This window comes from Protopterus annectens, chromosome 4.part1 (assembly GCF_019279795.1).
Source record: "Protopterus annectens isolate FY-2018-M chromosome 4.part1, PAN1.0, whole genome shotgun sequence".
NCBI classification, from domain to species: domain Eukaryota; kingdom Metazoa; phylum Chordata; order Ceratodontiformes; family Protopteridae; genus Protopterus; species Protopterus annectens.
In genome coordinates this window covers 806306268-806332041 of record NC_056734.1, presented here as the reverse complement: position 1 = coordinate 806332041, position 25774 = coordinate 806306268, and the positions used below count along the sequence as shown (strand labels likewise).

The 25774-nt window shown below is 35.7% G+C and overlaps 1 protein-coding gene and 1 non-coding gene across 2 annotated transcripts in view; both read right to left on the bottom strand.

Annotated features, from left to right (window-relative positions):
* Positions 1-25774, bottom strand: part of LOC122801311 (unconventional myosin-VIIa-like) — a 951466-nt gene that overhangs the window by 367403 nt on the left and 558289 nt on the right. The window lies entirely within an intron of this gene.
* On the bottom strand, positions 17713-17785 carry TRNAT-AGU. The gene has a single exon. It is a non-coding gene; the product is annotated as a tRNA-Thr (tRNA).

Below are 25774 nucleotides of genomic sequence, written 5' to 3'. Positions count from 1 at the left end.
GTTCTGTACAGTTGGTAATCAGCATTGTTTCTTAAAACTGATAGCAAGAATATCTTTAATGAATATTTTCTGCCACAAAAGATAAAGTAGCCCATTGAACACACACAAATCTAAAACACTACCCACATGTTCTGGTATGAGCTATTTATACAGTGCATAACAGTTTAGTACAGTGTATGTCAAACATACCTGACACGTTCACTGAAGGTATTCCTGACCTGTATTTTTCTTTGCTGAGTTGTCCACCATCCTTTACCCCACATTCATCAGTTACAGGTTGCTCTAGTTAGTAATAACACAATGCAGCCAGCCCTTAAACATCCATCTCAAATTAGTGCAATTTCTGGTGCTCACCATGACTGCAGCCCAAAATCCGTCAATTAAAAAATTCAGTTTTAGTTTTTTGTTCAACAGATAGATCCCACTGGGTCTGACATCTCTTTCCTGGAAAGCCCGATGTGGTGTTCATTCTATCGCATGCAAAGTCTCCATCCATACGTCTTAACATCTTAGCACAAGAAATCTAAACAATGGCAGAAATAATGTGGGACAAAGGCCTGAAAATAGGGACAGAATTTAAGTATTACTCTTAGAAACCTAGTTGCTAGAGTAACAAGTTTGGATTAGCATGTATTTTCTAAAGGGTATGAAGTCAGAAACTCAAAGGTCTGTTATTATTTAGTGGCATCAATCCTCAATGGTTTGCCATAAAATTACACATTTTATGAGGAGCAGATCAAAAACATGAGTCAAAAATCGGTACACTGTGTGAAAATCTAGACACCTGACAGTTGATCTTTTCTATGTACATTGAGTTTAACTCCACTGCATCAAAAGAAACTACAGACATGCATGGGAAGTATATTGTGGGCCCTGACATAGTTCCTTATGTAGAATATATATGTGTTCGAGTAAGCTAAAGATATGATTTAGGAGGAAGTGTAATGAAATGGGATAACATATGAATACAAGACATGGAAGGTAAAAGGAAATATGTAAGTAAGAACTTAAGACATGCAACTGGTCTGCACTCAAACACTTGCCCCTAGACGAAGGTGTCACCTACTTTAACAATAAATTCCTCACCATCTAAAGAAACCAAATCAAAAATCATAGTCAGAAACAAGGCATGGGCAACATGGTGTGCTACAAAGGACCCTCTAAATCAAACCAAATTTAGACAACTAAGAAATGAGACAAAATGATCCAGTCTATTAGATTAAAAAACTACTTCCATCTCAGGTCAAACAACCACTCCACCTCCCTCAGCCTCTACTGATAAACTACCAGTGGATGTTAACTCCTCTAACCCACTGGACCCACTGGATAACACTCCCAGCACCCAGCCCTCCTTTAGCTTTCAACCAGTCTCTACATCTTTCATTCGATAACTACTCAAAAAATTAAACCTACTACCCTAGCTGCTGACCTTCTCCCTGATAAATATTTGCAAAAAGCTGCTGATACCATAGCATACCCCATTTCCATTCTAATTAACCGGTCCATATCAGAAGCCTCAGTCCCCTCTATCTGGAAAATATTGGTGGTAACTCTACTGAATTATCTGATTATAGACCCATAGCCATCTTGTCAGCTCTGGCCACATCATAGTACTACCACAGCCCTCCTCACCTTCTCTAATGAAATAAACTATAACAGGAACAACAACATTTTATCCTCAGCCCTTTTCTTGGACCTGTCCAAGGCTTTTGATATGGTTAACCACCATCTTCTCATCAACACCCTGGCAACAATGTCTCTAGGCAATCACTCTTTCCAATGGTTTGAATCCTACCTGCACAATAGACAACAATCTGTGTTATGGCAGAGCAAACACTAAAACCTCCTACTGAACACCCTAGGTGTCCCCCAGGGGTCTATTTTGGGACCACACTGTCATCCCTGAAGCTAACTGCATTCAATACACAGATGACTCAACGTTGATCTGTACTGGCCCCTCACAAATAGAGCTGCTAACAATTACTCAGAGTACTTTTAACCTAGTTGAGAATTGGCTTGCCGCTCACTGTCTGATTCTAAATCCTAACAAAACAAAGCTCCTACTTTTCTCCCCCACCCAAAGATCCTCGGCGCTATCTCTCTCCATTAAGTCTAATAATGGTACCATAATCTCCCCAGATGCCCACACAAAACTCCTAGAACTTATTGTAGATAACAATCTTAAGTTTGATGTGCACATTAACAAAACTGTCAAAACCATTAATAGAAAAGGCTAGTGAAAGCGGATAAGGTACAGATACTAAACCTATGGTACTTGATAATAGTTTTCACTCTTACTCACAAACACTGGCTAATCTACAATGTATGTACTTTACCTGTGTACTATGTATGTATTCTACCTATGTTCCAAATTTCAGCTGTACACCACAAATCTATTAATTATCTTTATTTTTAAATTAATATTTTCTTGTTTGTTCTTTCCACTGTAACTGCTGATGTGCTGCATACCACTGTAAAAGCATGTCTACTGTAATTTGTGTGTATACTGATCATGTCTAAATATCTAAATGTATCTGTAATTTTTCTATGTGGAGATTTTCTCCCTGGGCCTCTGCTGAAAAAGGGCCTTTTCGGCTCAGTCAGACACCCCCGGTTAACAAATGTAAAATAAATAAATAAATAAATAAAACAGGGCTCACTATATAGGATAAAGCCATTCATTACCCCACCTGCTAGGACTGCCATTGCCCACTCCCACCTACTCTCTTCCCTCTACTATGCTTCCCCTTTACTTGCCAACCTAAATAAAACTGATCTTTACAAACTCTCAAGCTGCTATAATAACATAGCTAGATTTGCCACTGGTCTCCCCTATAGAATGCATCATTGTAAAAATCTAAATTATCTCAGATGGCTAGTGCTACCCAGACAGATTCAATATAATCAACTTATTGTGGCTCACAAAGCAAAATACACCTGCACTGAAAAACATCATCTATCCCCACACCAACCCCAGATCACTCCACTTATGTAATAGACTGGTAGTGCAAACCATCAAATCCAACAACTCAGCCGGAGACTTCCTGTTCGCCAACTCTGCTGGCAAAACTTAGAACTCACTAACTGCTAACATTACCCTAGATACCACCCTATCTCTATTCAAAAAAGCTCTTAAGGAGTATTTCAGGTCTCAATGGATATGTCCCTGCTCCAAGCCTGACTAAATCATTATTCATACTAGTGTACTTATACTAGTGTAAATGGAACTCAAATGTCTTTTTATTTGTTAAGCCAGATTAGAGGTTTGTGAGACTGTATGCATTTAACTGAGTCTGTAAAGTGTGTTTTATTTGTACTATGTTATTATGACTCTTGTTCTATCTGTTCATTCTGATGATTGCATATGTAACCACCTTTGGAACTTTTTTCCCCGGGCCTCCGCTGAAAATGGACATGTATCCAGTCGGACTATCCCAGTCAACAAATGTAAAATAAAATAAAATAAATAAAAATAAATAAATGTATTCTGGCATAACTGTTTGGGATGAAGGGAACAATTACAGCCTCAGAGATTAATAACGGATCAAGTAGAGAAACCGTCTTAGGGCTGTGAAGGAGTCATGGACATTGTGGACTTAATGTGCACACTAAATCCTCCATTTCTAGAGATATTTTGGGGACATAATCTCCTGAAGAAAAAAAAAAGTAATTTTTATTATGCTAAAGTGATTGTTTTGCCCAAGTAAAGAAATGGAATCTGCAGTCCAGATATTTACCTTATCCTCAGCATTATATCTTAAACTTTAAGACTATGTCTGTCCGTTTTTGGCAGTGGTAAAAATTCATCATTTCAACCAAGGTGTAGAGCCAGACGAGGAATGGGAAAGACTGAGGACTCAGTATATGTGATGGACTCCCAAATGTGACCAATGGTTACCCCACCAGTTAGTTAGAGTTTCCACCACATTTTCACCCTTCAGTTTGTATGAGTAATGTGGTGTAACTTGTCATGTGGAGGAGCCAAGACAAGGTTCTTTCTTTTGTAAGCATTCATGAAGAGTATGCCTTTCCCCCCATCAAATATGTTGCCTCTTCTTGCTAACTGACTTTATAAGAATTCTTCATGAAAACAGGATCTTATACATACTGAGGTTCATCATCACCAACCCACTTCTACATGGATTGAGGTATTTTCTCAACTGTTTCCTCTTCTTTCAATTTAGGGACTCTGTTCTACCTTCTTTGACAGTCATGCCTACCTGTCTGTCTCAGGTTCTTTCATAAATTCTGCATCTTAGCTGAACTTTCCTGTATTCTCCTGTCTTCATCCTGTCTCTAAAATCTGCCTTACCTAGTTAAAAATAAAACAAAAATAAACAAAAATTATTTTCTGTGTTTAAATCAACTTGCAAATATCAGCTTGGCAATCAAACCCCTATGTAGTACTTGCAGGACACCATTCATGTTCTTTTAGCTGTCTCACATAATAATTGTGGACAAAAAAGGGAGCCATAAAGTGCTTCTACCACACTACAGCTAAATTGTGGTGCATGTGATTACATTTGATAATAGAAGGCACAGTCTCAGGGGTTCCACAGTATCTGTGTAGAATCTGTATTAAACTCAAACATGATGATATACATAACATGCATAAGATGGCAGCCCACAGATAACCATAATAACTTATGCCCACTTCAACATGGTGAGCTAGGCCATATTATGGCTGACATGCCTCTCTGCTTCAAAGAGAATTTATGCCATATCATAGCATTACAATCTAAACAGACACATGTTTCTGTCATGTAAGATTATGTTAAATGTGGGAGGATACTTGATTACTGCTGACAAATGGAGATGTCATACTACATGTTATGTATAATGTTGATTCTTAAGACTGTAGCCCAGGCTTTTTGTTTTGTTTTGTACTTACAGCATAACATTGTTCCCTAACTCATGTTTGAAAAATACATATCTCAAAATGCTGCCTCCTCTACGAATTTAAAATCTGCACGCATCATTTCACTCTTTTTTCCATTACATTGATAGAGGGGGTTATTTTCCAATAACAATCTTATCACTGAGAACAGCTTTTGTCTCCACAAACCAGTAACGTAAACGAAGACTAGGAACAATACTGATACCAGCCACGAATCACCAAACTTGCCATAAGCACTCAAAAAAATAGTAGAATCAAAGTGTGCAAAAACACAACTTTGTTTTAGCGCTTTCATCAGAATATAACAAAAACTTCCTCAGAATGCTAGAATCAATGACCACATGAGTCTTAAATACTTTCATTCAATCAGTAATGTGATGAAATAATCCAATAAAAGCCCAACTGATACATTTAAAAACAAAGTAAACTTTCTTAAAGACATAAAACAAAAGATATTATATATTAAAAAATAGCAAGTAGCGCATTAAATAACAACAACAAGGAAAGCTGAAACAAACATTCATTGTGCCTAACTTTACAAAGGTAATAAGAATAACTACACCCTATATGAGCGCAGTTTTAAAAAACTGACTAAAGACATGCCATCATTTAATGCTGGTGCACATAAGGCATTTAACCTAATCTGCCAACATGGCTCTTTAAAATCTAACAAGTCTTCCCAAGGTCCTCCTCTGGGGTCCTGTGGGACTTTTTCAATGACAACAAATTTGAAACAATGTGAAGAGTTATTCTCAATATGCTTGTATAGTACACTGTTTTTGTTTTTTATTTTTGATGTATCTAGCACGCTCATACATCCGTTCTTTAAGTTTTTTCTTGATCTTGCCATATAAAAACCAGAACAAACCTCACACAAAGCTGCATAAACTCCCACAGTGTCACAAGTGAATTTTCCTACTATTTTAATGTAAAAATTATTAATTTTGATCTTATTTACTAATTTAATTAGTGGAGATTGAGAACAAAATCCACATTTTTTCATTCCTATAGCCTTTTCTTTCTTGGTACATTTCCTTTCTTTTCTAACAGTTGTTTGAACGTATACCCTTTTCTGAAAACAATGCTGGGTTTAGAGCATACTTTTTCCATAATTCCATCAAAACCCTGAAAAATATGCCAATTCTTGTTTAGAATGTAAAATAGAAAGTGATGATTTACATTAAATCTAGTAGCAAAAGAGCAGATATAGTCTTTATTGCCTGTTAATTTTTCTTGTTCATAGTGACTGTCTACCAAAATACGTTTATTGCCATAATTCACATTGTTCAAATTTGTTGTCATTGAAAAAGTCCCACAGGATCCCAGAGGAGGACCTTGGGAAGACTTGTTAGATTTTAAAGAGCCATGTTGGCAGATTAGGTTAAATGCCTTATGTGCACCAGCATTAAATGATGGCATGTCTTTAGTCAGTTTTTTAAAACTGCGCTCATACAGGGTGTAGTTATTCTTATTACCTTTGTAAAGTTAGGCACAATGAATGTTTGTATCAGCTTTCCTTGTTATTTAATACGCTGCTGCTATTTTTTAGTTTTAATATATAATATCTTTTGTTTTATGTCTTTAAGAAAGTTTACTTTGTTTTTAAATGTATCATTTGGGCTTTTATTGGATTATTTTATCACATGACTGATTGAATGAGAGTATTTAAGACTCATGTGGTCATTGATTCTAGCATTCTGAAGAAGTCTTTGTTATATTCTGATGAAAGCGCTAAAGTAAAGTTGTGTTTTTGCACACTTTGATTCTACTATTTTTTGAGTGCTTATAGCAAGTTTGGTGATTCGTGGCTGGAATCAATATTGTTCCTAGTCTTCGTTTGAGTTATTGGTTTGTGGAGTTGTGAGTGTACACTGATTTTAGACATGGACACCTCCTTGCGCACTATCACTCTGGGGAATGACCCAGTGGAGAACATTGGACTGTTATAACTCAACTGATACAAGAAATTTCCAAAGAGGCTCCCAGTGGAAGCAGAAAGGAAAGCGTTCTTTTAAGTCCGAATTTGTCTGACTCACGTTTGAATACTACTACTAATGTACAAGGTACTAATAACTGTTCACTTGTGAGGCAGAACTTAACAGACTGGTTACAGAAAGATTTTTTTGTTTATGGGCAGAAGAAATAATAACTATGGTACTTGTACATTTCAGCAATCTTTGAACATGTTTGAAACAAAATTACTTAAGTGCAAAAAGTTACAGCTAGAAAATGCCTATTTTCTTGAATGTATCAAAACTAAAGTGGTGCCAAAGGGTCTTAGGCATTGGAAGTACCCTACAGGGCTTGTGCACAACTCACCACTTTACCTTGAACTTATTGCACTGTTTGACAGACAAGGCATGGAATTGCTTGATATTTTAATGAAGCATAATCACAATAACATAGAAAGTTTGCAGAAAGAGCTGTCTGATTTAGATAAAACTATATGCAACGATTTACTTTTTGAACACAATGTGTCTAAGTATAAGAATGTGTTTGACAATACTGATAAAATTACTGGGGACATACAAAATCGCAAGGAGAAAAAGTTATTAAGGAACATCAATGCATATGTGTCTGGTTTGGCGTATCCCAAACCAGCACAGGCTTCAGTTAAACCAGGTTCTGACTGTAACAATATGAATGAGCAGGAAGTCACTACTAATGCGTCACATAATGAACAAGCCCCTTAAGGGCAGGGCATTCCAAGGAGATCTTTGAAAATATGGAATCAAGAGCAACAAGCAGACTACAGGCCACCACACTATCGACAAGGGCAAGGGTATCAGAATCAGCAGCCCTTTCACAACAGACAACAACAGTATTGGAAATAACTGGTACAGAGTTAACTAATTTATTTGATATTCATGATGATTTCCAAGGTCTGCAAGCTGAAACCCTTGATGCATTAGTTGCGTTGTCAGAAGAGCATAATAGTGTACACAGTTTTCATTGTGAGCATGTTACGGAAATTACCAACTCCAAAGGTGACTTTACTGTTTTCAATTTTACTACGTATCTTTTTGATGCGAAAATTACGAATTTGTTATGTAAGGGCTTAAACTTTGTGCCTGCAAGACACTCTGACTTAGTAGAAGTTATTTTAGACCTAAAAATGTTTGTGAGAAACCTAAATTTTCGTTTAATGTTCAGCAACAATGTTATTAATGATGGCAATTATTCTTTTTACAAAAAAAGTCTCTTCAATCCTCCCTTAATACATTGTTTGACAGTATTTGAGAAACTGTGCGATTTTGATTTTTGAGCAATGTTAGATGGTAAAGAAAGCTTGACACACAATTTATCAAACACAGAAAGTCAGTTGTTAACCGAACTGATTAAAAACACTTCAATTTGTATAATGAAGCTAGATAAGGGAGGGGGTGTGGTACTAATGTCTAAAGTTGATTATACCAACAGAATTAACACATTGTTGTTAGAAGATAGTACATATGAAGAAGTTTCTAAAAGGTTTATGAATGTTTCATATCAAAGAATTGATATGGCTTTACAAGATATGTATGACCAAGAATTAATAGATGATAGGTTGCTAGAATTTCTAGTAGTTAAATATCCTAGGATGCTGTGTATCTTTGGTATTCTGAAGATACACAAAGATAAATTGGACCTTCCTATGAGGCCCATTGTTAGTGCTAATGGTTCAAAAATGGAATTTATAGGAAAATACTTGGATCATACACTTAAAGAAGTACTGAAAAAAGAAGCGCACATATGCAAGGATTCGTGGCATTTTTTGAAAAAATTAAACGAATTACATTATGACAAGAATGTTTCTTTTTTGACTGTTGATGTAGTTAACCTATATGGTTCTGTTCCACACAATATTGGTATTGAGTGGTTTGAAGAATTCTTGCATGATAGTTTATTGTTTACTAATAACCAGGTACTTATTCTGGTTACTCTGACGGACATCATGTTAAAAAACAATTTTATTTATTTTGAAGTTCAGTTTTTTCATCAAAAAATGGGTGTGGCAATGAAGGCGATATGTGCCCCCATTTTTGCAAATATTGTTATGTTAATGTGGGAGCATAAATATTTATTTAATTCTTTATTTGCTGATAAATGGACTCTTTATTTGCGTTATATAGATGATTTGTTTTTTTTATGGACAGGTGATGAGACAGCAATTCATGATTTTATAAACTACATTAACAATACTACAGAATTACTGAAATTTACTCATACGAGAAAGATGCAGGAAAGGACCACCATGAAATAGAACATAAACTAAGTTTATTCCAAGTACATAAAATAAGCGCTTTCACATGGTGCCAAGACACAATTCTTCAGATTTCATCAAACTGCTAAAATTCAAATAATATATACACCCCAACTAATCCAATTAAAACATTTAGCTAATTAATTAATTGATTAATTAAGCAAAATGAATCCATTATAATACATTATATATTCCTCTCTATATCATTTCAGTGTAATACTACATTGAATTCACTGTAGTAAAACCAGCAAAGTTGTTCTAAGAATAGATCAAATATCATATTCATACATCTATTATCAACATGGTCTTTGAACATATACAAAATATATGAAATATAAAGAATATAGAAAAATGCGAAAAAAAAAAAATATATATATATATACATATATATATATATATATATATATATATATATATATATATATAAACAATCAATAAATAATAAATATTAAAGAATAAGTAAAGACATGACTTTTACTTTCACTAATACTTCCTATTACATCATAAGTGCAGATAACCTATACTGTTCTCAAATAAATTAATTATTATAATATCATTCTATTCAATATCAAAATGTATGTAAAAATATATATAGCTGTTAAGAATATATAACATGTAAATAAATAATTCATATAATATAAATTTCATGATAAATATTCATTCCATATATAACAATGATCTGTAAAAATCAATAACTTTTTGTTTTATTAACTAACTAGCTACCTACGAGCAGCAAGTATGGGTTTAATACTAACAAACTGGTTGAGACCAGGATTCATATGTGCTCGTAATTTAAAGATCCAGCATAACTCTACTGACTCTAAATAATTAATTTTATCTCCACCCCTCTTGCTCTTAGCAGCCAACTGTAAAACCCTAATTTTAAAGCGATGGTCCGTGTAGACTGCAATATGTTTAGCTAATGCATTCTGCCGATTCATCTTCCTGATGTCATACACATGATTATACATCCTGTCTTTAAGTTTTCTTGATGTCATTCCTACATAAAAGGATGTACATTTCATACAGGTCGCTACATAAATTAGATTCATATCTTCACAGGTTGCATAAAACCTAGATATAAATGTGTAATCTAATACAGGATGGGCAAAATATTGCTCATCTGTAATATAATTACACATTCTACATTTATTACATGGAAAGGTACCTGACTGCATCCGTTTTCCAATTGTCATATACTGTTCTATATAAGTATGTTCTATGCATAATATCCTCTTTAAGTTCTTGCTATTTCTGTATCTAAACATAGGTGACTCTCCTATAATATTTAATACACTGGGGTCAACGGTAAGCACATGCCAATTCTTCTTGATGATATCAACTATTCTTTTATTATCATTAGTGTATCTAGTTGTAAATGCAATCCTAGATCCATCAAAAACTTTTTTGGGAACAGCAGAATTCATACCTGTCCAGGTTCCATCATTATTTGATGTACCTAAAATGGATCCCTTGATTTTGTCTACCACAGTACTATTATATCCTCTTTCTAAGAACAATTTCTCCATAGAGTCCAATTGTTCATGCATGTCTAAATCATTCTTGCAAATTTTACTAATTCTTATGCATTAACTTTAGACAATATTAGAAAATATAAAACGAGGGTGCATACTACTGAAGTGCAACAATGCATTCTTCCAACACGGCTTCCTATACAGGGAAGTGGATAAATGAACTTGTGGATCTTTAGTAATAGTTATATCTAGGAAATCAATCTTAGTATAAGATGATTCCAAAGTGAATCTTAGAAAATCTGTAGTTGTCTCCAGATATCCTATAAAGGCCTTTAGCATATCCATACTGCTTCCCCAAAAAAGCAGTATATCATCCACAAATCATCTGTATAGAAGCACGTGTGGATAGAATGCACTGTTGAATAAGAAAGTCTTCTCCCAGTAGTGCATTACAAGATTTGCATAAGAATTAGCACATGGAGTGCCCATAGCGACACCCCATTTTTGTGCATACAATGCATCATTAAACATAAAAACATTATTAGACAATACAGTATCTAATAAGGTACATATAAGTATCTGTTGTTCATTACTAAATCCATCTGTTGAGTTTAGAATATCTCTAATAGCTTCGATCCCATAATCATTCGGGATCGAAGTAAATAGGTTCTTAACATCAAGAGTTACCAAAATACAGGAAGATGGTAATTCCTGTACCGATGTACTATTTAGTTCATCTAATAACTGACACGCGTCTTTTAAAATAGTAGGTACACTTCTTGTCAAGGGTCCTAATATAGTCTCTATATATACAGATATTTTCTCTGTCACCCATCCTTCTCCTGCCACTATAGGTCACATTGGAAGGGGAACAATATTTTTATGGACTTTAGGTAAGCCTTTAATGTAGGGAATTAACAGAAACTCAACTAGAAAATAATTGTACAATTCCTGGGCAATCTGTCTACACATTAACAAATCATATAAATCATCATATACCTTCCTAACTATTTTACTGAAGGTTTTATGATTAATCTTGGTGTAAGTATTCGCATCTTTTAACATTTCTGTCATTGCTTCAACATAACTAGATGTATCAAGCAACACTATACCCCCTCCTTTATCAGCGGGTTTCACAGTTAGTTCAACATTTTTAGACATAGAATGTAGAGATTGCTGCTCTTCCTTATTCAAATCAAAATAAATATATAAACATTTATGTGTTTGGCATGAAATTTACTCATACATATTGCAGGGACAGTATTAATTATCTAGATGTCACTATCAGAAAGGAGAATAACTGTTTCATAAGCAATTTATTTAGAAAACCATCTTATAGGAACAGCTTACTGCATTATAATATCAGTCTTCACTGGCATGTAAAGAAGAACTTGGTGAAAGGGCAATTTATTAGATTAGCCCATATGGTTACGAAAGATAAAGATTTTCTGGCTCAATGTCATTTACTTTTGGATATGTTTTCATCTCGAGACTATCCATTAGAACTTTTGGACAATTCTTTTAATGAAGTAAGCAGTAAAAGGGAAAAGCGTATTATAGTACCGATTTTGAATTATGGCAATAAAAGTATTTTGGTAGACAGTCACTATGAACAAGAAAAATTAACAGGTAATAAAGACTATATTTGCTCTTTTGTTACTAGATTTAGTGTAGATCATCACTTTTTATCTTACATTCTAAACAAGAATTGGTATATTTTTCAGGGTTTTGATGGAATTATGGAAAAATTAGGCTCTAAACCCAGCATTGTTTTTAGAAAAGGGTATACATTCAAACAACTGTTAGAAAAGAAAGGACAATGTACCAAGAAAGAAAAGGCTATAGGAATGAAAAATGTGGATTTTGTTCTCAATGTCCACTAATTAAATTAGTAAATAAGATCAAAATTAATACTTTTTACATCAAAATAGCAGGAAAATTCACTTGTGACACTGTGGGAGTTGTTTATGCAGCTTTGTGTGAGGTTTGTTCTGGTTTTTATATTGGCAAGACCAAGAAAAAACTTAAAGAACGGATGTATGAGCATGCTAGAGACATCAAAAATAAAAAAAAAAAAAACAGTGCACTGTATAGGCATATTGAGAATAATTCTTCACATCGCTTCAAACTTGTTGTCATTGAAAAAGTCCCACAGGACCCCAGAGGAGGACCTTGGGAAGACTTATTAGATTTTAAAGAGCCATGTTGGCAGGTTAGGTTAAATGCCTTATATGCACCAGGGTTAAATGATGGCATGTCTTTAGTCAGTTTTTTAAAACTGCGCTCATATAGGGTGTAGTTATTCTTATTACCTTTGTAAAGTTAGGCACAATGAATGTTTGTTTCAGCTTTCCTTGTTGTTATTTAATACGCTGCTGCTATTTTTTAGTTTTAATATATAATATCTTTTGTTTTATGTCTTTAAGAGAGTTCACTTTGTTTTTAAATGTATCAGTTGGGCTTTTATTGGATTATTTTATCACATGACTGATTGAATGAAAGCATTTAAGACTCATGTGGTCACTGATTCTAGCATTCTGAAGAAGTCTTGTTATATTCTGATGAAAGCGCTAAAATAAAGTTGTGTTTTTGCACACTTTGATTCTACTATTTTTTGAGTGCTTATGGCAAGTTTGGTGATTCGTGGCTGGTAACAGCTTTTGGCTTCCATAAGGCAGAATATTTCTGAGACATACTGAGAAAAGTGTTCAGCTTAGTGTACAGGGAGTGTCTGTAAACCCTCTTGATTATCATACTGCAACTTTGTTCGTAAATGAATTTCTTTCCCACTCAGCATGTTTTGCCATTTTGAGTAAGAGCTACCTGCTGTTAATGTACCTGATCAGATACCACTAATTATATTCTGAAGCTGCATCTATCACTTCAACTTACCTCTGTGTATTATGTGCAGCACACTGGTATGAGTAGCTTTGTTACTTCACAGTAGGAAGTTCTCTAGTTTGATTCCTGACTGGAGTACCTCCTGTGTGGAGTCTGTATATATCCATCTCCCCCATGTTGAGTTTTTCTCTGTTCTCCAGTTTCCTCATGCATCACAAAGACATGCAGCAAGTGAATCAGTGAGTCTAAATTGTCTGTAGGTGTATGTGTGTGTGTGCGTGTGTGTGTGTGTGTGTGTGTGTGTGTGTGTGTGTGTGTGTGAGTGTGTGCATGTGTGTGTGTATGTGTGTGTGTGTGTCTGAGAGATGCACTCATGAATGGAAGGAAGACCTGGAAATCTACTTTTGCTAGTAAACTCTGTGGATGGTGATGGCTGTTTACAGGGTTGGTATAGGTGAAAGGTGGGACTCTGCACAACAGATGAATGGATATCAGCTGTAAGTGTTGCTTCATAGTCATACTCTGTAGAAGCATGGAAGGCACATCTGGTTAGTGTCTCTGATACAGACTTATAGTCACAGAGAACATATAACACCAGTACAGCCACGTATACCTCTCAACCTCGTAGAGCAAGAAATCTGGACAAAGCCATACATAAAAGTGGGACAATGGCCCAAACATAGAGACAATTTTTAAATATTGCTCTTACAAACTTAGAAAGTTGATATAATAGCAGGTTTTGTATTAGCATGTATTTTCTGAAGGGTATGAAGTCTGAAACAGAAATACATGTCATTATTTTCTAGCTTCAATCTTTAATGAGTTGCCACTAATTTGCCAGAAAACCACAACTTTATGAAGAACAGACCAAAAATATAAGGCAAAAATCTGGACATTCTGCGATAATCTGTACAGTTGAGAGGTATGCGCCAATTACTTTGCATGCTTGTACATAAACTGTGTGCTTCTCTGAATCTTTGATGGGTAGCTAGGTCACTAACTTTTGTGTTCATGGACACAGGTGAGCACTTTTCACTTTGTCAGGGTCTCATACCTTTTCTTCAGATTGTTGCCGAGTTACTGCTTTTTCAGTTTCCCCTCAAACATAGCACTGTGTTTGATCTCAGTGCTGTCAATAAAAAAAAAATTCATAGTTTAGAATAGTATTTTCTCTGAAGCCACATCTGATTACTAGTTACTTTACTTCCTTACGGTCTCTCTTATTCACCCTAGAATCTGCAAATGCCTATTAATAACCAATGCCAGGAGAGGCCATTCAGGAGCTGGTGACAGGAGCTGACATGGTTCATGCTCAGAGAGGCAAAAACCTAAACTGCAACAATAAAAGACCTGCCTTTGCATTTTGTGTTTCTGAATAAGAAGCATCAAAAGGAGAATATATTCTGTACTTATCTGTTCGAGTTCTCACAGGAGTCAGAGCAAAGAAGTAATCTGATTACAGTGGCAATGCTTTGAAAAAAGTAAGACAGCATCAGATAGTCGTATTTGACTGCTACAGCCTGTAGTGTTTACTATTTGTAGCAATCAAACACATGTACTACATTTCTGACAAAGTGCTGATGGGAGTATGAAAAAAAATAATCTGTATAGTTTGATTACTGTACCACTGCCATGTTTATCGGTGAACATTTGATAAAGAACTATTAAAAATTTGAGAGGGTATATGCCTGATAATGCCCTATGGACATAAAGTAAAGCATTAATGAAAGTTATAGTAAGACGGAGGATAGGGTTTAAAACTGATAAGTTTACATATGTGAGTGATACATTCTAGATTTCTTAAGCCAAACCTGACTAGATACAAATAACAACAGAACTTTTCACAATCTGGTTCCAGAATTTGCACACTGAAAGACAGCAGATCAACAGAGTATTACATGCTTTTGCAAGATATATATGTTCAAAGGTTCATAGGTGTGTACTAGGCTAATGGCCCTGGAGCCTTTACAAGCCTAGCCATAGGATTACCCTGGCATCATGCCACCCACCTTTAGTTCCCAGTGCCTCTGTCGAGCAGAGCCACTGGAGTGATCCCCAGGGTGAATTTTCTATTTCCCATCCACTCATCAAAATTTCTCTTGAAGAGGATCAGCGAGGTGCTCTGCTTGACATGTATGGGAAGTCTGTTCCATAGCATGGGCAGTCTCAGGGTTATTAACCTGTCCCTCCAGTATGTTCTGTTGATTGTGGTAATAAGGTTGAAGTCTCTGGAGTGTGTGGTGTAGAGGGAATGGGATTTCTTTAGATGTAGCATTTCTAACAGAGCTGGGTCAGACATGACTTTGTAAGTCAAGCAGAGATCGCTTCTAAGTATGTGATATGAGACAGAGAATAGTTGGAGTTTTTTGAGTCTGTCCATATAGGACAAGTGTTTAAGACCTAGGATCCTCTTTGTAGGTTACTTTTGTGGTCTCTCCAACTGTTGCAGGTGTCTAGTGAGGTACATGCCAAATGGGGCATTGTACTTGATGAGTGGCCTAATAAAGAGTAGAGGGAGACAATGACATCTTTCTTCCTGGATGCAAAACCCTTAGTAATGAGATGTGCCACATAGAAGGACTTTCTGACCAGGGTGGCAATGTGGTGATCAAAAGAGAGGTTGCTGTCAACCTGTGTTCCCAGATCTCTTATAACACCTTCTGTGTTCAGTGGACTACCATTGATGTGGTAATTCATGGGAACCAGGTTTTTCCCAAAGGGGATGATGACACATTTTTTGGCATTGAGCTTAAGGCCATGGTTCTGACACCAGGCATTGGTCTCAGTGAGGCCATTCTGTAGGATGTCAACATCACTTGAGGAGTTAATAATAGCTCCCAACTTGCAATCATCTGTGAACTTTGTCAGCCAGAGTCCCTTCGTGTTGGCCTGGACTTCAGAGAAGTAGATACCAAACAGGAGAGGACCCAGGACCAAACCCTGTGGGAACCCACTCATGACTAGTCGGCAGTCTGACTTAGAGTCAGCTACTTTCACACTGTGGGTTCTATCTGTGAGCCAGTTTGCAACCTACATAGTGATATAGGGGTTGATGCCTAACTTAGTGAGTTTTTCTGTGATTCCTGAGTGGGGAATGGTATCAAAGGCCTTTTTCAGATCAAGGTAGGCTGTATGAGCCACCTTCATCCACACCTCTGGTGACTGACTCAAAGAAGTCGACCAAATTGAGCAGGCATGATCTACCCTTCACAAAACCAAACTGTGTGAGATCCAGAGTTTGGAGATTCCCTATATCCTTGTTTATTAGGTCCATGATGATACGTTCCATAGCTTTGCATATCAGACTCATCAGGCTAATGGAGCGATAGTTCCCAGGGTCTGTAGTCGCTCCTCCTTTGTGGAGAGGGATGACTGTAGCAGTGCACCATTCGATAGGGACAAAGCCTGCAATTAGGCTGTGATTGAACAGGGCACACAGGTGAGGTGCCAGTTCACTCTGTAGTTCATGAAGAACACAGCCAGGGATATTGTCAGGTCCCATAGAAGCTGTATTCTTGGCCTTGGACAGTGTTGTTTTAACCTGTACAGCAGTAATACTGGGTACCTGACAATCTACTGATGTTGTGATTGGTCCTTTGGGGGGGAGAGGGGGGTAAAGTTGGCACTGAATCTGTCAGACAGTATATCTGTTGGCTCGGTATAGGAGGTACCAATGTGCAGTAGCTCAGAGCAAATCTAGGTATTGCCGTGGAGATTCTTTACATAACTATAGAAGGACTTGTAGCTGTCTTTACTATCTGCTGCAATTCTGTTTTCATAGCTAGCTTTAGAGGATTTGATGAGGGATCTCAACTTTTTGTTGAGGCTGATAAGGGAGTTTTTCCAATCTTGGAACTTTACCTTATTCCGCATCAGTTTCCTCCTTCTGTTGTAGAGTTTGTTTATGGCAGGGTAGAGTTTGTTTATGGCTGGGGACCACCAGATTGGCTTCCTTTTTTTAGAGGAGAGCGTCTTGGTTCTATTGGGTATGGCAAGATCCATGCATTTGTGTACATGTTCCTACAGTGAATTGGTGTATGATTCGGCGGTCATGCAACTATTCTCCATTTGCATGGGTGCCATGAAGTTAGTCACCTCTGTTTTTAGAAGCCCAAGATTAGCTTTGGAGAAGTTTTTCATGGTGGTTACCTTTGGGGGGGGGGTTTGGTTGGTTGGTAGGGATGTGGATTTCCAAGGTGATTAGTTTGTGGTCGGATCTAACCAGGGAAGTGTTGACTATTGGTAAGGAGAGGTCTAGGCCTTGATGAGATTTGAACTCATGACCCCTTGTTTACTAGACCAGTGCTCTAACCCCTGAGCTACAAGGCCTACTATTAACAGTAACCTTAGCAACTTGCTGGAATGCTTAGTAAAGATAATGCACAGAGTCAACATCTAGAGAAAATCTGGATAGACTAAACAATGTGTCAGTTCCACTATGAATTTTCCTAAGAAATACACTTGGCTATAATGCAAGTACACTGACATGGGATTACTAACTACACAAAGAATAACCTTGAAGGAGCAGTATAATATACAGAGAAGCAGGAGGGGTGAAAGTTCTCACTGGTGGATGACATTTTACAGAAAGCACTAATGAAAGAGGAAGATATGAGAAAGAAGAGGGATAACACCTGAAAAACAAGGATTATGGAAGAGCGTACTATAGGTAACAATGAGGGAACCATGTCATACATGCAGATTCTGTTGAGGGAAATTCCAGGCAAAAGGACTGTATGGAGGAGAACCATCAACAAGATGATAGAGCAACGGAAGGTGATCTAGTATAAGACACAGAGAAAGCACTACTATCTTGATGCCTAAATATGCAGATAGCATGCAGATAGGGAAAGTACTGCTGGAATGGTAACTGAATATGCAGTCAACATGAATATTAGGAAGCTTAGATGGTCATCTACAATTAAAAGTTTTCAAGAAAGGAATGTGGCATTGTGACAGAGATGTACTGTTTTGATGGCATTGGAAGTGCAGACTTCTGTATCAAAGTGCTCTGGTAAGACTAGTATAAACGCTTTGCTAGTATGACCTAAAAAAGGGAAAATGATATACAGGGAAAAAAAAACATGAGAAAGTTAAAGATGGATGTTTATCCATGCTTTTTTAACAAAGATAACCAACTGAGCTTTGCCCATTGTCAGCTGTGGACTAGGAAAAAAGAGTTCACATTCCAATAAAGTCAAAATATACATTTTACATAACTTCCATGTGGTTCTAATGAGTTTCATCCTGTAGTCATGGATTGTATTCCTTCAGTCCCTGGTTGTTTACTCCGTAACTCTCAATATGTCACTTTGGCTCATCCCTGTCAGATTGCCAAACCTTTTACTGTCCCTTCTGACCTATTTGTTCCCCCACTGACTGACTGCAGTCACACTGCCACCTGAGGCATAAGTCAGGCCATTAACCTTTGGTCGGACAAAGGGGGCAAGCTGGTGGTAATGAATTCTGGGGATTATTTAACAATGTGTATGGAACATTTAAACAATAGTGATATTTATAGTAGGATAGATGAGATTTATTTGAAAGAAGCGGAAAATGCTTTTCAAACTTTGTTAAAGAAAGGTATAAGATTACACTATTTTACAGATAGTGATGTAACTCGTAAAATTCTGATTAAGAACAGTAGGGTGGCAAAGTTTTTTTGTCTCCCCAAGATTCATAAAAAGTTGTTACGACCACCAGGTCGCCCTATAGTGCCTGCAAATGTTTTTTTTTACATATAACCTTAGTTGCCTATTGCATGAGATTTTATTGCAAGCAGCGCTGAAGTTACCTTCATATATAAAGGACTCCTTTGATTTTTTAAATAAAATAAAGGATATAGTATGGACCAGAGAAATGCATTTTATATCAGTAGATGTAGTGAGTTTATACACCAACATTTCTCATAATTTTGGTCTTGAAGCTATATTGTATTTTTTAGGTGAGAGTCCTAAAACACAGTACATATTAGAATTGATAGAGTTTTGTTTAACACATAATATATTTGAATTTAATGGCATTTTATATAAGCAAAAGATTGGAACAGCAATGGGGGCGGCTTTCGCCCCTGTTTATACAAATTTATTTATGGGTTTAGTTGAAAAATATGTATATTTATAGACATGAATTTTTTAGAAAATATGTGGTGAAATACTATCGATTTATTGATGATTTGATTTTTGTTTGTGAAGGTGGAGAAAGTTTGTCATCTGAATTTATAGAGTATTTGAATGTTAATAATTATGGTATCAAGTTTTATGACATTCAAATAGGAAGTCAAGTTAATTATTTTGATATAACATTAAAAGGGATAATAAAGCAGAAAATTCAGACTAGTATACATAGAAAGTTTAATCAAATAAATTGGAAAATGTTTGGTAATAGCTGTCATCCTAGTCACACCTTGGCAGCTATTCCTTATGGGGAGCTCCTTAGGATAAAAAGGCTTAGTAGTAATAGCAAACAAGCACAGGAAGAAGCACACAAAGTAGCCTCTATATTTATTGCGAGGGGGTATCAACAACAAGATGTACAAGAAAGTTTTGATAAAATATATGGTAATGATATAACAAACAAACATATCAAATTTGATAATAGACATATAAAGATAACATATAAGGATGGTAGACAAGATAAAGAAAAAATGTTTTTTGTTACTAGATACACAATTTTTTTCCCATATAATGAATGGGCTGGTAAAACAGTACTGGAGACAAGTAAAAGAAGAAATTGAGTCACTAACAAATGTGGATTTGATAGTATCTTATAAAAGAGGAAGAAATGTTCAAGATTTTTTAGTGCACAGCATATATAAAAAAACAAGGGATAATATATTGGTTAATATTAATATGGTGGGAACTTTACCCTGTGGAAAATGTTCTATTTGTCAGCATATTGTTACTAAAGTAGACAAGATAAAAGGAAAAAGTTTTGACACTAGAGGTACATATTCCTGTTTGAGCAGAGGAGTAATTTATGTTATTTTTTGTTCATGTAGAAAATATTATATAGGTGAGACTAAAAGAACATTGGCAGATAGAATAAAAGAGCATGTAAGAGATGTCAAGAATAATAAAATTATGAGTCCTATAGCAGAACATTTTAATGATAAACATCAAGGAGATATAAAATGTATGAAGGTTACAATGTTGGAACACATACCAATGCAATATGGTAATGCAGAATTACAAAAAAATATGTTGAGACATAAAGAATCTGTGTTAATAATGAAATATAACACATTATTTCCTTGTGGATTGAACAAAGAATGCAACTGGCAAAGTTTCATTTAGTTTTTTAGCTTTAATGGATGTATGTTTTTTTAATTGATTAATTGTTTGATTGAATGATTTGAATGCTATATATGGATATAAAAAGAGCTTGTTTTAACAGATGAATTTTTACTCTGTAAAGGCTGTGGCCGAGGCGCTAGAGAAATTTGTATTGTGGAATAAATTTTATTCAGGAAAGTAGAGCTGTTATTCACTGGTTTCTTTTCTTTGGTGGTTTACATTAACCTTTGGCAGTTTGGAGTTGTGTTATTTGTTATTCCCTGCCTTATGTCCTACATGACATCTGGTATGTAATGATCAGTGCAGACAAACAATGAGAGATGGTTTGAAGCATGCCCCCATTATTTGTAGCAGAGTTGGAATCCCCCGTCTCCACTGTGAGCTGTTGTCCTTGCCAGAAACCTTATCCCCTCTCACAAGATAAGTGGGCTAGCACTACTGGCACTCTTTCCAGTCATCTCATCAGTTTCTCAGGGACTGGATTCACAAGTCAAACCATGTTCACGGTTACTGCTACACATGTAGTACATGTAGGCATTTCTAAACAAGTCATTTAACCAGTCAGTACTCCCTGGTTACTTCTGAAAAGAGGCCTTTGTGCCTAGTGGTTAAATTAATTAAAAAAAAATTTCATTTCAGTAGCTCATATAGTATAGATATGTGAATCAAATCTACACTCAGTGGAATAATGGGTAAGGACAGCAGACAAGTATAATATTTGCAAAGGACATAACTTACCATTCATGTGCGTATAGAAAATTGTGTAGAAAAAATTCCACGTCAAAAGAAAACAATCCACCAGCAGACTTCTAAGGTCATACAATCCAATAAACTGACAAGCTTTCAGAAAACATTTCTTTCTTTAGGTCACATAACTCGTGATGTGAAGATGGAACTTTTAAGACTTTCTGTACTTTAAGACTAATTCAATATTGGGTCACACTTTAATAAACTAATTTAATAATGAGATTGCTACTTCACGGTTTTTCGTCTGTCAATTTAAAAACAATCCAAAACATAGATACATATGCATGTAGGAAAATATATAAAAGGTAGACACCTATACATGAGGATATGTGGAGTAACAAGGGTTCAAGCAAACTATTACATTAATTTTACAGCATAAACTCAAAACACATAAACAAACTAAAAAACAACAAAGGCAAGGGTTCACTCCAAAACCACAATTTTTTATACAAATAAAGTAAGCGCTTTCGAATGAATTTATTACATTGTGTTTAGTCCGTAAGGAACTACGCCAGTGGAAGTATCCATCTGGTTTAGTTTGCAACTCCCCATTACATCACAAATTAATTAAATTATTTGACCAACAGAGTTGTGACTATTTAAAACTACTCATTAAATATTATAATGAGGAGATGGAGCAACTTAAAATAGAGCTTATACCACTGGAGGAAGCAGTTAAGACTCACGTCGATTTTCCATGTTATAAATAGGATTTCAACTTTATTTTTTGTAGGATAGACAATACCATAGTTAAATTGAAAGAGAACAAATGGAAGAAATTGGAAAGAGACAGGTGGGATTATGCGAATGGTACTGCCTATCCCCTCCCACCTGCTCTTAATGACAAGTTCCTCAATAACCAAACCACACCTGTTAATGAACAAGGAAGTAGCTCATTCCAACCAGACGAAGTTACTTCAAATGATTTAACCATGAATAACAGTCCATCTAGTCCAATGGTTAATGCGGTGAGGTGTAGTGAGCGGTTAAACAACAACAGAGACACCGTCAACTCAAATGAACAGGTTTTTCAGGGTGGTTATCAGGGAAACAGACAGAATATACAGAAGGTTCAAGAAGAAAACCAACAAGTGCTGTCATTGAGTGATGGTGGCAATGGACTCCTTGAGGCTATGAATGTAACGAATCAACCAAAATTGAGAATCTTGGCTAATTCCAATAATGACTTTAAAATCTTCAATTACACCAGCTTTAACCCACCGAGCGAGCTTATTGAATTATTATCAAGAGGTTTGACATTTGTACCCTCTAAGAGAGCAGACTTGGCTGAGACAATCCTTGATTTAAAACTGTTCATACGTATGTTGAATATAAACATTCTTTTTGGTAATCTTACCAACTTTAACACCGATTATAGGATTTCTAGCACTGTTAACCCTGTTCTAAATAACTGTTTATCTACTTTTGAAAAACTTTGTGAGGTGAACATTAGAACTGCACTAAATAATCAACTACCTGTTTTTGTTAAACCTAATGTTTCATCTTTTGAATATGATGCCTTGAATTTCTTGAGGTCTTAAGATATACGTGTTTTGAAACCTGATAAACGTGGGGGGCTGATTTTCATTGATGAACTTGAGTGTAACAACAAACTTATTAATTCTGAATACAGAAACATATCAAAAGATTTCCAACAATGAATTTCATGGGGCAATGCGGAAAGTACAATTCCTTATTAATGAATTGTTTATTGAGGGTAGAATTAATATTGATATGTGTAACTATCTCAATATGGTATCTCCAGTGACCTCTGTTATGTTAGGACTACCTAAAATCCACAAACACTTAGAGAATCCACCTTTTCATCCTATTGTGGATGGTAGAAAATGTATGACATATGGCTGTGCAAAAGTTGTAGATCTTAAGTTAAAGAAATTTTTAGGAACAGTAAAACAGATCTACCGACTTCTTGGGTTCACTTAATGAAGTTGCCTTTAAGCATGATTGTCATTTTCTAACAGTTGATGTTAAAGATCTGTATTCTATGATACCCCAGTCCCTTGGTATTGAATGGGTGAGAGAATTTTTGATCTACAAGGGGGCACCTAATGAGGAAGTTAATTTGATCGTATATTTATTGGATATAGTGCTATCCAGCAATTACCTCATTTTTAATGGAGAATATTATCTCCAAAGGACTGGTGTGGCCATGGGCTCCCCCTGTGGGGGGAGTTTTGCTAACTGTGTAATGGCATGGTGGGAAAAGGAGATTCTTTTTGAATTCCCCCTTTTTAAGGAGAAAGTTGTGTGGTACACACGTTTTTTGGATGATATTTTTATCATCTTGAATGGTACTTACGACACAGCTTTAACTCTGGTGGACTTTATGTCTTCATCTACATCCTTTTTAAGTTTCACCATTGAATTTAACACCAAGACTATTTCTTACTTGGTAAAAAAGGATAGACCTCATTGTAGGTATGTAGCACAAATTTTTCGTAAGTCTACATACTCAAATTCATTCTTACATTTTAGCAGCTCTCACCCCCTTCATGTGAAAAAGGGTGTCATTAAGGGACAGATAGTAAGGGCTGCTAGGATGATTACCTTGGACAGTGATTTTGTTAAAGAATGTGAGATCCTGCGGGATATGTTTATTAATAGGAACTATCCTATTCCCTTGGTGGATGAAATTATTGTAGAGGTTAGTAATAAGAGAAAAAATGGATGGTTTAGACCTATTCTGAGTGGAATTGCGACTTCAACCATGTGTAGTGGTGTTGGCTCTGATGGTGCTGAGATTCAGCATCAATCTCAGACCGTGGAAGTAAGTAACAGTGAATCTGAGTCCTCTTCTTTAAAGTGTATTACCACTTTTTCTCTGGATTCCTATTATTTGAAGGGTATTATGGAGACTTTTTGGTCTATTTTAATGGAGGACCCTATGATTTGGTCTAAAGTACCTGATAAGCCAGTCATTGTTTTTAGGAGGGGGAGGAACCTAAAAAACATGTTGGAAAACAAATTGTTTTGTCTCCCCTTTTAATGCAGGAATGTCGAACTGTGGGAGATGTAACTTTTGTAAATTTATTATGGTTACCAAATCATTCTCACTTAATAATGCCACCTTCAAAATTATACATAAATTCAATTGTGAGTCCTCCGGGGTTATTTATGTGGCTAAGTGTCAATTGCGTACCGGGTTCTATATTGGTAAAACTGAGAGACACCTTAGACAAAGAGTGTATGAACATCAATACAGTATTGCAAAACTGAATTGTAATAATGCCTTGGCAAAGCATGTGTTTGACAACGTAGGTCATTACTTTCAGTATTTTATTATTGACCAAGTCAAGAAAACATCTTGTGGTGGACCATGGCAAATACTTCTTGAAGATAAAGAACTTTATTGGCAGCTTAGACTTAATGCTTTTGCTTATCCAAGGCTGAATGCGTTTTGTTGCATAAAATGTATCTTGAGAAAGAAATCTCTTCAGAGGTGATTTGTATTTTGGGTCATATTGTTTGATTTATATAATGTCTTTATATATACATACAAATATTTATATAAATATTTATTTTTGTGTGTGTGTGTGTGTGTGTGTGTGTGTGTGTGTGTATATATATATATATATATATATATATATATATATATATATATATATATTTTTTTTTTTTTTGCAATTGTACATATTGGTACTTCTAGAAGATATTTATGTGCATTATGAGTATGTTTTAATAGGGTTTTACATCTTTTGAGGATGTGTACCTTTAAATTTTAAGTGGGTTGATGATGTCCTTGAGAGAGTTTTACTATATATTGCATGATTTGAAATGTTTGTTTGTCTGAAGAAGTTCACACATTGGCAGTGTTCGAAATCGCTTACTTTATTTGTATATAAAATTGTGGTTTTGGAGTGAACCCTTGCCTTTGTTGTTTTTTAATTAATTTTACAGCAGACAGAATTAGTGGTTATACTCATATAATAGCAATGGGATGAAACTAATTAGGAGAATATAAAATGCCATGGTTTCTGCTTCTAGGTTCCAGTACATTAGGCACATGTATCTGTGGGAAGAGCACATAAAGAGGTAATGTTATCTTTCAGCATTGTCCCAGCTGTAGCATTAACACATGAATATGGATCTGAACTAATAAGTTTAGTAAAATATAGACTGTATTACAAACAGAGGCAATGGACTTTAATGTCCTCCTGACTGCTGTTAATAGTTGATATACGATAAAACCAGCAATATAGGGTTTGAAATCCCACCACTGGTAGAACTTAGTATATAAAAGATAACTGGCCTTAAG